We start from the raw sequence: 13388 nt of genomic DNA, 5'->3' as shown, positions 1-13388 counted from the left end.
CAGAAGATGGCCTAGCTGGCCATCACTGGGAAGAGAGGCCCCTTGGTATTGATAACTTTATATGCCCCAGTACAGGGGAAAGTCAGGGCCAAGAAGCAGGAGTGGGTGGGTAGGGGAGCAGGGCAGAGGGAGGGTATAGGGAACTTTCGGGATAGCATTTGAAATGTATATAAAGAAAATATCTTTTTAAAAAATGTTCTTTAGTATAGAGCCTTTTGTATTACAATCTCTTTTAGGTTTTAGACTTTTCCTTATGTTCCTCAGATACAAGCATCCCAGTAAAACCTACTTGGTCCGTTTGGTTAAAAAAAGAAAAAAAAAAAAACTGCATACTTTCTCTGACGTCAATATTGATAAAATGCAGGTCCTTGAGTTCTACTACCAGCCCCATAAATCATAGATCGGTACTGTAGCCTCCTTTATCAAACCTTGTTCTGTTTTCTTCTCTCTCTTATATTCCTTTGGATATATAGTAAATGGAGAGAGAGAGAGATAAAGAGACAGAGACAGAGACAGAGACAGAGAGAGAAGAGAGCTTAACATAGAAAGGGCTGAGAAACAAAATATGCTAAAGAAAGAGAAAGAAACTCCCCAGGGACACCCCATCATTGGAAAGAGAGGCCCATTGGTCTTGCAAACTTTATATGCCTCAGTACAGGGGAACGCCAGGGCCAAGAAGTGGGAGTGGGTGGGTAAGGGAGTGGGGGGGGGAGGGTATGGGGGACTTTTGGGATAGCATTGGAAATGTAAATGAAGAAAATACCTAACTTAAAAAAATGCTCTACAGAAAAAAAAAGTCAGGCTTTGACTCAGGAAGCTCTCACAAGCTACTTGCATTGAACAGGAAACAAAATTGTAAAAAACAAGTTAGCTGTGGAGGTGGGAAGATCTATGCCATTGGCATTGTGATGTGTTTGCTAAACCCTTTAAATCCCAGGCTGTAGATTATCCAGAACCTTCTTTTTGTTTTTTTTTTTTTTTTTTTTAATCATCATTCCCTAAAATCATGACTAAAGAATAACGAAAGTTTTTAGCAAAACAACAACCAATAGTTTCTTAACTCAAGTCCTTGTCTGGAGTGGTTTGTTATCACTTCCTTTAACTCCTTTCCTGGTGACCTAATGAAATTCTTTTCTTGGGTCACTCACTATAAATCTTATCCCAGGCCATTGTAACCCTGAGTTAATTGAAAGATACTTATTATTTTTTTTTTGAGTTGCAGGATCTCATACTTACATTAAAGTATATAAAGGTCCCAAGAAATAGAAGGTATTACTCTTAGACCCTGGAGACTGGTCCCCAAGGAGGTATTTATTGGACAGTCAATTTCTCATGATTGATTAAACATGTTCTTCCACCTGCCCAGAATATCTGGCAGCCTCGGCCTTGTCATTTATAAAGAGAAGGGATTACACACAATGCCCTCGAAGCAGAGTGTGAGTGAGTGAGTACCTGGGGACCTTGTGGAAACAGATTTGGGTTCTGAGCATGTACAGAGGCAGAGTCTGCATGTCGAAGGAGCTTGTGGGTGAAGTGGTGATGCTGAGATCAGCCGCTGCACTGGGGACTGTTCTCGAAAGCCCTCCTACTGTCCTTTGTCCTTACACCTGGACTCAGGTGAAGTGCAGGAACCAAAACTGCATGTTCACCTAAATCCCGTCTCCTTTCCGGGGCCGCTCTCTGGGCCCTGGGTCTCAGTCAGATATTTTCTCCAATTGTCAGCCACAAAAACCACCTCCTCCCTATAAGAGGCTCCAGGTGAGACTGGTCAATTGTGTGTACATCAACCGTAGTGTACGAACACATGCAGGAGTAGTCCCCATTGGGTAAGACGGACTCAAGAATGGAGAGTAAAAGATGGGAGGAGCCAGTAGTAGAGCTGTCTACTCTTACCTTGCCTTGACAAACATTAGAGTGGGTCTGTGGCCCGGTGCATGGTAGAGGTTCCATAAATAGTCAGAGAGGAAATGGGTGGCTAAATAAACAAAATGAATGTTTTACCTTCGTAATTCCATAGCACTTACTCCATCCACACTGTAATTCCACGTCAGAGGCATCTGCCTTCTCCATTAGTGTAAGGTCTTCATTACTGTATGCTGGGACACAGGGGAGTGGATAGCACACAGCAGGTGTCTAGTAAGTGCTGAATGAATGACTGGCCGCACCCAGTACATGACTGCTTGAGAACTTTTGTAACTGAGTGGTAGGTTTTCATAGCCGTGAAGAAACCTGAAAAGAATGGGGTGCGATTCCATGGAAGAGGGGATACAACCAAAGCTTCATGATTTAATTGAACTGTCCATTGTCACAGCACCTTCAGAAATGGAAAGTCACCAGCTACCTCACCCTGCATGGAGACAGGGATGACCTTTGTCCAAGACCATGGTGAATCTGGCAAAGCTAGGCAAGGCCAAGCTCAGGCGTGTGCCCCTCCTGACCTCGAGCGAGATCATTTCAGCTTACTTCCCTTTACCTTCTAAAGGTAATTCTCTAAGAACAATCCCTACCTTAGAATGTTGCAGAAGACAGGCCAGAAAAATTGTAAGAGCCAGAGGCTCAGAACATCTGCTGTTACATAGTGTCCCTTAAACATGGCACGGAAATCATGAACTCTCAACAATATAACCACCCGAACAAGACTAGCATAATGACAACACAAGTCAATGCATCAATGTAGACAAGGGAAATTCCCTATGGGCCCACCCCTACAAGAAGAGATACAGGTGGTCAACGGTCACTGAAAGAAGTTCCCTCTGTGGATGAGACCCTCACTTAGGTTGGTTAATACCAAGTGGTCAGCTTGAGACACAAGCACAAACAACCAAAGCTAAATTTAGTCAGTAGATCAAATATACATCTGTTACATATTATTAACATGTAACAATAATAATTAAGGAAAATTTTACTGGCTGGTTTTGTGTCAACTTGACACAGGCTGGAGTTATCACAGAGAGAGGAGCTTCAGTTGAGGAAATGCCTCCATGAGATCTATCTGTAAGACATTTCCTCAATTGGTGATCAAGGGGGTAGGGGAGGGCCCATTGTGGGTGGTGCCATCCCTAGGCTGGTAGTCTTGGGTTCTATAACAAAGCAAGCTGAGCAATCCAGGGGAAGCCAGCCAGTAAGTAACACCCCTCCTCCATGGCTTCTGCATCAGCTCCTGCTTCCTGACCTGCTTGAGTTCCAGTCCTGACTTCCTTTGGTGATGAACAGCAACATAGAAGCCTAAGCTGAATAAACCCCTTCCTCCCCAACTTGCTTCTTGGTCATGATATTTTGTGCAGGAATAGAAACTCTGACTAAGACAAAAATATACATATTGTTAACATGTAACAATAATAATTAAAGAAAAGGTCATGAATCTATGGGGGAAGCATGGGAAGAGATTGTGGGGGAAGGGAGAGAAGAATGCAGAGGAACAGCTCCTATTAAGTTTTTAAGGGACAAAAAATTAAAGAAAAATGCCCCTACCTTGAAGAAAGGGCTGCTAAGATTCAGAATAAAGCTCATAGCCCGGCATGGGGCTCAACCTCTCTCTATACATGGTGGGCACTGTTCCCACTTCTGCTGGCCTGGGTCTGCAGTGGAATCACCAACACAAGCTTCCTGCTGGACCAGAATCGGCCTATTCCACGCTTCCTTTGAATGGATTATTCACAGTCCCCACTCTTCATCCCCTTCTTGGTTAAATGGACCCATTCATAACCCCTTGCCAGAGCCACTGATTCTTCCCATTTGGAGTTATTCTCAAGAGACACACCCAAAGCTAGGAAACAGGTGGATAAGAGTAAGAACAGTGTTCTGATGACCTCCCTGGTAGGGACAGGCCCTGCTGGACAGACCTCATGTCAACTGCATTTCTGCAGGGTACAGCCCCAAGTACAGGTGGGCACTTAATAAGTATCTGATTAGTCTGTGATTCCATATGATGTCAGTAGACATGTGATTTAGTAACCTGGTTTCCTGGCATCCTTCCAGGGCATGTATAATGAAATGACATTTTTCATTGAAGGAATATAAATTAAATTAATTGGCATCCGTGTTTAATTGAAACTTCCTTGACAGTAGATGGATTCTCCCCCAGCGCCCCCTTTCTCAGCAAGGGGTATATTCTTCTGAGTGCTTGCAGACTAAGGAGAGGGTGCAGAGTCCCTGAGGCTCCAGGAGGGGCTGGCTGGCTTTCAGCAGAGTTGAGAGCAGCAGAAAAAAAGGGAACCAGCCCTGGAAAAGTTCTAAGTTGCTCCTCAGTAGCCGTATGCTCTTTCTTAGGAGAAAAGGTTTCTGGTGGAGAGAGAAAACAGAGGGTTCTCATTTCTGTCTTCTTAGTCCCCTCCTCAATTGTACCATCCTCCATAGAACCTTTGAGTCATCTTAAAGCTTATAGATCACATAGAGTTCTTCTAGGAGCTGTGATCCAATTGGTAGCAAACGCACAATTAAAAAAAAAAAAGTTTCCTTCTCAACTAGTCTGTGTTTGTTCAGCTCTGGGGTAATGTAAGGGGCCAATGAGGAAGTCCTAACTTCCACCCTTGTACATCAGCTGCTTCCTCTGCACCTGACCCTGACTTGCATACACCTCCTGTAAGTTACTTTGAAGGACTTAGTCAAATAACTGGCATGTAATAGACACAATCCGATATGTGATAAGAAACCATCCAACAGCGAGTGGATCAATACTGCTATTTTCATCAGCGACCCGGGCAGTGTTTCACGCCGGCACTCATTCCTGTTCCACAGATTCTCTCTGTTCCGTAGGCTCTGCCCTCTACTTTGTTCAGCCATTCATCTCTCAGCACTCTTAAGTTACACTTCTTCAATGAACCTGGACTTCAGTATGATCAAAGGCAAAGGAGTTGACATGCGTGGCGTCCGATGTGGCGTCTCTACTTCATTTGGGACTAAACTAGCCACAACAGTTGGAGTTACCTGCAATGCTGTTCCAGGCGAGGACATCAAAGCCCAATGATTCAATAATTCTTCATCTGCCATGTACCTTCTCTTAGATTTCTAAAACGCTGTAAAGTGTCAGGATGTCTGGCATTCAACTTAATTTACTGATAGAAAATTATACACACACACACATACATTCCCTATCCTTTACACCTCTACACCGTCAATCTATAACTTTTGATTTTACTCCTGGTCTAAACAAATGTGTCCCCTCTTTCAATAACAACCTTCTTTCCCTATTCCAGGTGTAAGGGACTATCAATCATTGCACCCCACTCCTGGTGAGTGGGCCTGAGATCACACTCAAGTCATCAGAATCCCTTACCTGCCTGGTATTTATGAGCCAATCAGGCAAGGTTGAGCAGAGACCTCAGGCATGGTCACCCAGAATGCTTTCATGAGATTGGAGATATGAACAATAAGGGGAACAGGTCTTCATGTGGTAGGTCACAGAGCATCCAGCAAGTCATAAAATCAATGTACTGAGACATGAATAGTGTTTGTCAAGGGCTAGAAGATGATTAGACGCTATGCCACACATAGGAAAGGTCAATTTGAGGTCATGGCATTTTTACGTCAGGCGTTAAAATCATGTGTGTTCTTAGTAGTGATATAAATACATCTTTTTTAAGGCATGGAGGTGGTCAAAATGTTTCTATCACTGAGTCCAGCAAAACTCCATCACAATATTGACAAGAGAAAAGGAGTCAAGAATCAGCCCCTGAGCTCTCAGAGAAGATCGAGTTTCCATAACTGTTACTTGCCCTTGGTAAGCATGCCTGTGCGGATGAGAAGGGTTTGAGCTCACGCGAAGATTACCAGACTCTTCCCGTGGAAAGCCTGCTACCTTGGAACTCTTGGTTCTGCTGACTCCAAGTTCACCTCTGGCAGGATGTCTGGGTTCCTGGTCATCTCCTTCAACCTAACTGATAGAGTGTAGCTTAGCTCACCTTGGCAGGCAAGCTTGGAATACACGTTTCCTCTTCAGATCCTGAGAGTGGCTGTTGTCAATCATGGGCCCCACCTGGTTTCTGAGAGAAACCCCTGAAGAGGCCTGTGACTGACCAGGGCTGGCGTTATCTCCACATGCACAAATGCCTCCTGAATCTTCATCGGAGTCGCCCCATCTGTCTGTCCCTGGTGCAGAGACACTAACCTGTGCACATCACTACGAGTTTACAAGGGGCAGTCACTCCTGTTTACTGGTGAAGGGCAGCTCCACACTCCACTCTGCCAGCTGTCCTCCTCATTCTTCATGGTGTGAGGAACCCCCAAAGTTCCTCCCCAATATGTGTGAACCTACAGAACTTCCAAAATGCTAACTCTATATTTTTGGCTGCCACCACTCTGACTGTCTTGGTACCAAACCTTAAGGCTGCCTCCTCCAGGCTCCCAACAGAGATCCCTGCTCAATTTTTGACTTTGCCCCGAATTTTCTGACACATCCCATCTCAGAAAGGAATAAGCTGAATAATACTTGCCTCTCTGTTGGTTCTCAAAGGTTAGCCAAATCCATGAGGGCAGAGATAGCCGACTGCCTTTGACCAAGGACATCTCTTTCATCACACACTGCCTCTGCCTAGAACTTACCATAAATCCAAAGTCACATTTGCACAGCTTTTGTGCAAAGGAGAACTTGAAGGACTTTTTCAAAAATCCTCTAGATTCTTAATACTATTATCTTTGCATTCTGTAGCCTAGGTTTAGTTGAGTGTGTCAATTACAAGACAAGTTACAAGTTTGTGTTGAAATCCGATCGCCATTATGCAGTAACTCTCTGGGGAAACATATCCTGACTGTGAAGTTTAGAGGCAGGCCCTTTGGGAAGATGGAAAGAATTAGACAAGATCATGGGGTAGACAATCAGAGGTGAACCCCAGTAGCTTTTTTCTTCTCTTGTTCTTTCTTTCTCTTCCTCCCTTCCTTCTTTGTTTTTGTTTTTGTTTGTTTTCAAGACAGGATTTCTCTGTATAGCCTTGGCTTTCCTAGAGCTCATTCTATAGGCCAGGCTAGCCTCAAACTCACAGAGATTGTCCTGCCTCTTCCTCCCGAGTATTGTGATTAAAGGTTTATACAACCACTGCCTGACTGTTTTTTCTCTAATTTTATTTATTTATGACTACTATGCTGCATGCCAGAAGAGGGCTGGGTGCTGGGAATTGAACTCAGGACCTGTGGAAGAGCAGTCAGTGATCTTAACTGCTGAGCCATCTCTCCAGCCCCCGAATCCCAGTAGCTTTATAAAAAAACGAAAGAAGCCAGAAGATTCACATACATACATGTATGGCATATGCACACATACATATTACATTTGATGGGTCACACTCACACACTACATTTCTTGTCTTTTGCCATGTGTTACTAAGGAGCTATGAAAGCAGAAAAGGCCACTGTTAGACACAGGATCTTGACCTCTGACCAGAACCACAAGCCCAAAATGAAACTCATTTCTTTATAACTTAGAATATAGACTGATAAAAATAAGTTTTATATAAAAAATTGGTAGTCAAAATGTGGGTGGTATAGATCCTTTCTCTCCTGTCTTAATAAATTCTGAGCACGTTAAAATAAATTATGTCTTCAGATGACTTGGGTAAAGTGACCACAACTGGAATGTATGGAGTTAAGGAGGGAGTTCAGTGGGTAGAGTAAATGTCAAGCAATCACAGAGGTATGATTTCAAATCTCCAACACCCATGTAAAGGCTGACATGATAATACACATCTGTAGTCTCACTGCTCCCATGCAAGATGGGAGATGGAGACACAAGACTCTCAGGCAACGCCAGGCCAACTAGCCTGGCATGTGCAGCAGTTAAAGAAAAAGAAAAAAAAAGAAAAGAAAAGAAAAGACCCTGTCTCAAATAAGACAGAAGGTGAGCGTCAGCAGCACTCAAGGCTGTCCTCTCAACTCTGCATCCTCACCATGGCATTCATACTCTCACATACAAACAAGTCCTCCTGTATACACATACACATCACATACACAAACTGCAATAAGTTGTTAAAATGAATTGGAGCATGTCTTTGACATCAGCTAACAAATGTGATCAATTAAATGAATAAGTTGTCCTCATAATTATCATTGCACTTGGTGGTCAACTGGAAATGCATGCCGAGCGTATTTTAAACGTTTAATGCCTTTATATACAAATCCACTTATGTACACGCATGTTTGTTATTTTCACAGTGAAAATTTGGGAGACCCCCTCATCATTGCTTTTGAGAGCTGTTTGGGCCTTTTTTAAGTATGGAAGACCTATATTTCTAAGTTCAAATAATGCATTTCCAATTAAAGCTTTTTAAAAAATTACTCTCTTAAACAAAGATTTTCTGTACTAAGGCCAGATAGGAAACAATTCCAGGCTCTGAGGGCCGTATGGTCTCTGTCCCGACCTCTCTGCTCTGATGTATCACGGGAGCAGCTGTAGACACAGAAGTAAACGCACATGGCTGCCTTCCAATAAAACTTCATTCACGGTGCTCAGATTTGAGTTGCATGTAACTTTCACTTGTCACAATATATTACTTTTTATCCAAATACTTAAAAAATGCAAAAACCCATTCTTAACATGTGAGAGACACGGGCAGGTGTCAGGGTGGACTTGGTAAACCTCTATTAATTTATTTTTGCATGTATTTACTGTGTACGCATGCTGATGCATTCACGTGTGCCACCGTGTGCATGTGGACATCAGAGGCAATATTCCAGATGGGCTCTCTCCTTCCACCATGTGGGTTCCAGGAGTCGAACTCAGGGTATCAAGCACATACCATCTGGACCATCTCACCAGCCCATAGATCACATTTAGAAGCATTAGCTTCTCTCTCCTCCCTGCCCACTGGTAACAGAAGGCAAGGAAGCATCTGCAGCAGGCTGAGCTACTGCTGATACCCTGCCTCACATACAGCACCACTGCGCCGCAGTGTTTAGAGGAAAAATAATGTCACACATCCCAATCTGGGCATTTTGTACAACCTTCTCCCTGAACCGAAAAACACATTCTAGTGACACAAAGACATCCCAGTTCTCTGCGGTCCCCTCACAAATCCTCTGGCCTCCTTTCCTTGATAAATGCTAGATGACAGAGGACAGTATGGAGAGACTCTGGACACAGGACAAGACCTTACCGAAGGGACAAGAGGAGAAGAAAAAGTCTGACCAGTTACTGACACCTGTATCCTTGATGATCTGTAACAAACTACTGGGATTATAATGTAATTATCACATCGTGTTCTTTAGCAATCCCCTAAGAGAAAGTGAGCCCGTGCTACATGGAGGGAGTGCTTCAAACACCCAGGTCTAGATCTGATTCTTCAACAGCCAGACCACAGAGGTATGTGCCCTGAGTCATTCCTAAGCTTGGCCATGATGCATATATGACCTGTTTTAGGAAAAAAAAGGTTATGATGCAATTAGAGAATGTTCCAAGTCAAACAGTTGAAGACATTCACTAGTGGCTATTTTAAATCTGCTATCTGGAATCTCAGCTCATGCCAAACAACTCTCTCTCTCTCTCTCTCTCTCTCTCTCTCTCTCTCTCTCTCTCTCTCTCTCAGTGGGCCTGGGACAGCCTGGCTTTGCTAGTAAAATCTCCTTCTGTGGGATTTGTCTCCGTCACTCAGACTGTGGGATTTGCAAGAGTCATTTATGGCAGTCTGTGTGGGGCTAGATAGAACTGATGTCTGTATAACACTATTTTTATTGCCCCAAGAAAATGCTAACGAAATAAACCAACGTGTGAAATATAATTTCTCACCAGTATTAGACCAGCCATCACTCATTTTCACATTACATAATTTAAGTTAATGGAATGAAAATGCTCTAACTTTTAGGTAGAGCTAGACCTCAGAGATTTCATTACAAGAAAGAAAAATAAGCTGTTCACACAAGCAATATTCTTTTTAAGAAGAACTTCATATAAAATGGCTGTAATTAGTGAACATTGGGAGTTTTGATTCACTACAAGTAATGCTGTGATTTCTTTTTTAACTTGTATCCAGTTGAATTCTCTTCAAGGGATTTTTAAGGGGAAACAGTTGCCTGTGGTGGCACATGGTGTGACCCCGGCACTTGGGAGGCACAGGTAAAATGATCTTGAATTCAAAGCTTGCTTAGGCAACATGGCAATCAATACCCTGTCTAAATTAAAAATTTGTTAAGTGTCTAGTTAGGGTTTCTATGGCAGTGACAGAGCACCAGGACCAAAAAACAAATTTCGGGTGTGGGCGTGGGTAGGGGTTATTCAGTTTACACTTCCACAGTGCTGTTCATCATATAAGAGAGTCAGAACAGGAGCTCAAATAGGGCAGGATTCTGGACACAGGAGCTAATGCAGAGGCTGTAGATGGGTGCTGCTTGCTGGCTGCTCACCATGGCTGCTTTCCTGTAGAACCCAGGACTCTCAGCCCAGGGATGCCATCACTCATAATAAACTGGACCCTCCCCTATCAGTCACTAATCAGGAAAATACCTTACAGCCTGCAGGATCTTAGGTGAGAATTTTCTCAAGGGTTCCCTTCTTTCAGATTTCTAGTTTGTGTGTCAAGTTGTCATAAGATTGGCCAACATTTTAAGTAATAAAATAAGATGTTGCATCATAGGCAAGATGGTTCAGCAGGTAAAGACCCTTGCCACCAAGCCTGACAATTTGGGTTTGATCTTATGGCCCCACATGGTAGAAGGAAAAAACCCAACTCCCACGAGTTTGCCTCTGACCGCTGAACGTGCATCATGACACACATGGGCTTACACACCCCCCATACACACACATAAATAAGTAAATAAATAAATGTAAGAATAAATATTTTAAGATGTTCCTGAATATACAGTTCACAAAATGATAGCTAATTTACCATTATTTTGTTTGTTGGAAAAGTCTTCCAGATTATGTTTAAGATGTTACTCTGCGCTAGGTGCTGTTGTGTGTGCTGGCCTTGTGTTGACCTGTTTAATTGATCCTCTGTCACCATTGGAAGACTCGGAAACTAGGTGAAACTATCCCAACATCACAGAGCCACACACAGAAGAGTGTCAATCACGCTCTCACGCAGACTTCAGATTCTAAATCCACCCATCCACCCTCCAGCTGTCTATTCAGGATTAAACGGCTTCACAGTGAGAATAATAAACAACTGCATCACCATGTGACTGCTTTATTTATGAAATATAAAAGTTCAAGTCCATAGACTTTTTCAGCAAATGTTTTGGTTTGCTTTGGTTTGGTTTTTTGGTGTTGCCCAGTAGATCAAAAATATTTTCCAATTTAATATACTGATTAATATCTCCTCGGCCAGCCCAGGTCTCCCCAGAGCTCATGTGTCTTTTGACATAGTTGGAGTAAGCCAAAGATTTAGGCATCCCTACAGGCCAACTATTGCCCCAGCCTGGCTTACAGTCTAAGTGTTTGAGTGATGGAGAAAATAGCATTACATGGTCTCACTTTTTCATTAAAAATCTTGGATTTCAAGGATCAAAACTTAATTAAAATTTCACCCTTGGCTAGTTATCCCTGCAATTAAAAATGACTTTCTCAGAAACAGATTAGCTATGGAGTGTGTTTAGATCAGCTTGGAGGGTTGCTTGCTTCAGTCTCACTTGTGTGATACCCCAATCTTGCTAAACGCTGTAGTCTGAAAACTGACTGTAGAGTCATTGCACGAGGGACAGGACACTTTCCACTAAAGAGACCTTCACTCTTTTCCTTGAAGAGGACAGCACACATCATGTGAGGGCCATGGGGTCAGGAACGATGGGGAAACCCGGAAACATTGTTCACGCGTACTATGCTGGAGAGTTCACACCATCCAGAAGGTCACGGGAAGCCATTGAATGATGGTCATCGGGGGAAATTCTATTATAAGGTTGATTTTTTTTTTGTTAAGGTCATTATATCCCTAAGTGTCATGATGAGAGAGAGAGAGAGAGAGAGAGAGAGAGAGGGGGGGGTCATTTCATGAAAAAATAAGTACAGGTCTTATAGAGTGTACTGCAACTGTAAGGTCTTCTGTCTTGAGCTAGCAGACTGTGTATAGAAACAAGCTACCCATGGAAACAGAATTCCACATGTGTGACTGAGACACCAGGACTCTGGTCACTCTGAGAGGAAGGAAAGAAAACCTAAGCATTATAGTTCACAGCATTTAGTTCTACATGGTGAGTTCCGTCTAGGTGACGCTGGTCCTTGGGTCAGCTGCCAAGTAGAGAAAGATGGATGTGAGCTCACAGTGGACCAGGAGGACTAGCAGGCCCTGGTAAATAGAAAAAGGTTTTAAGTGCAGAACCACTTAGAAATACTGTTAAACATGAAACTCAAGAAGAAGGAAGACCAAAGTGTGGATACTTCCATCCTTCTTAGAAGAGGGTACAAAATACCCATGGAAGGAGTTACAGAGACCAAGTGTGAAGCAGAGACGGAAGGAACGACCATCCAGAGACTGCCCCACCTAGGGATCCATCCCATATACAACCACCAAACTCAGACACTATTGTGGATGCTTGCTGACAGGAGCCTGATATAACTGTCTCCTGAGAGGCTCTGCCAGTGCCTGACAAATACAGAAGTGGATGCTCACAGCCATCCATTAGACAGAGCACAGGGTCCCCAATGAAGGAGCTAGAGAAAGTACCCAAGGAGCTGAAGGGGTTTGCAGCCTCGTAGGAGGAATAACAATATGAACTAACCAGTACCCACAGAGCTCCCTGGGACTAAACCACCAACCAAAGAAAATACATGGTGGGACCCATGGCTCCAGCTGCATATGTAGCAGAGGATGGCCTACTTGGTCATCAATGGGAGGAGAGTCCCTTTCTCCTGTGAAGGCTCTATGCCCTAGTATAGGGGAATGCCAGGGCTGGGAAGCTGGAGTACTCAAGACACCAACCAACATTCTCCGATGGAGAATTCTCCATGTAAGTTCAAACAGTGTGGTGAACATAGGCAGGGCTGCAGTAGAGATGCTGGAAGCTGCCAGCCAGTGGCACACCCTGGAGCAATTCTCCAGATAAAAGGTGTCATTAAAACGAAGCAGCCCACTACTCTCTAAGAAAGTCACTGGACACGTACAGTAGTTCTGAGCTTGGATACATTCAATAATAAAGCCTTCACAGGTCAGAAAAAAAGGGCTACACAGGAGTAATAGCTTAGTAAAAGTTTCCACTCATCCGTCTCAGTTATCCTTAAAGTTAAGAACATGGTAAATCTTTGCAAAAATTTATAAAATGAGAATATAAGAAAGTAAACAAATAGATCAACTTGACTCATTAGGAGAGAGAGAGAGAGAGAGAGAGAGAGAGAGAGAGAGATAGAGAGAGAGAGAGAAAGAAAAGAGAGACAGAGAGGAGAGAGAGATGGCCTTGTGGTTAAGAGTGCAGAAGACCTAAGCTTGGTCCTAGCTCCCGTGCTTCATAGCATCCTGTAGCTCCAGCACTCGGGTTCC

Source organism: Mus caroli, chromosome 5 (assembly GCF_900094665.2).
Source record: "Mus caroli chromosome 5, CAROLI_EIJ_v1.1, whole genome shotgun sequence".
NCBI lineage: Eukaryota > Metazoa > Chordata > Mammalia > Rodentia > Muridae > Mus > Mus caroli.
Note: the sequence above shows the minus strand (reverse complement) of the source record.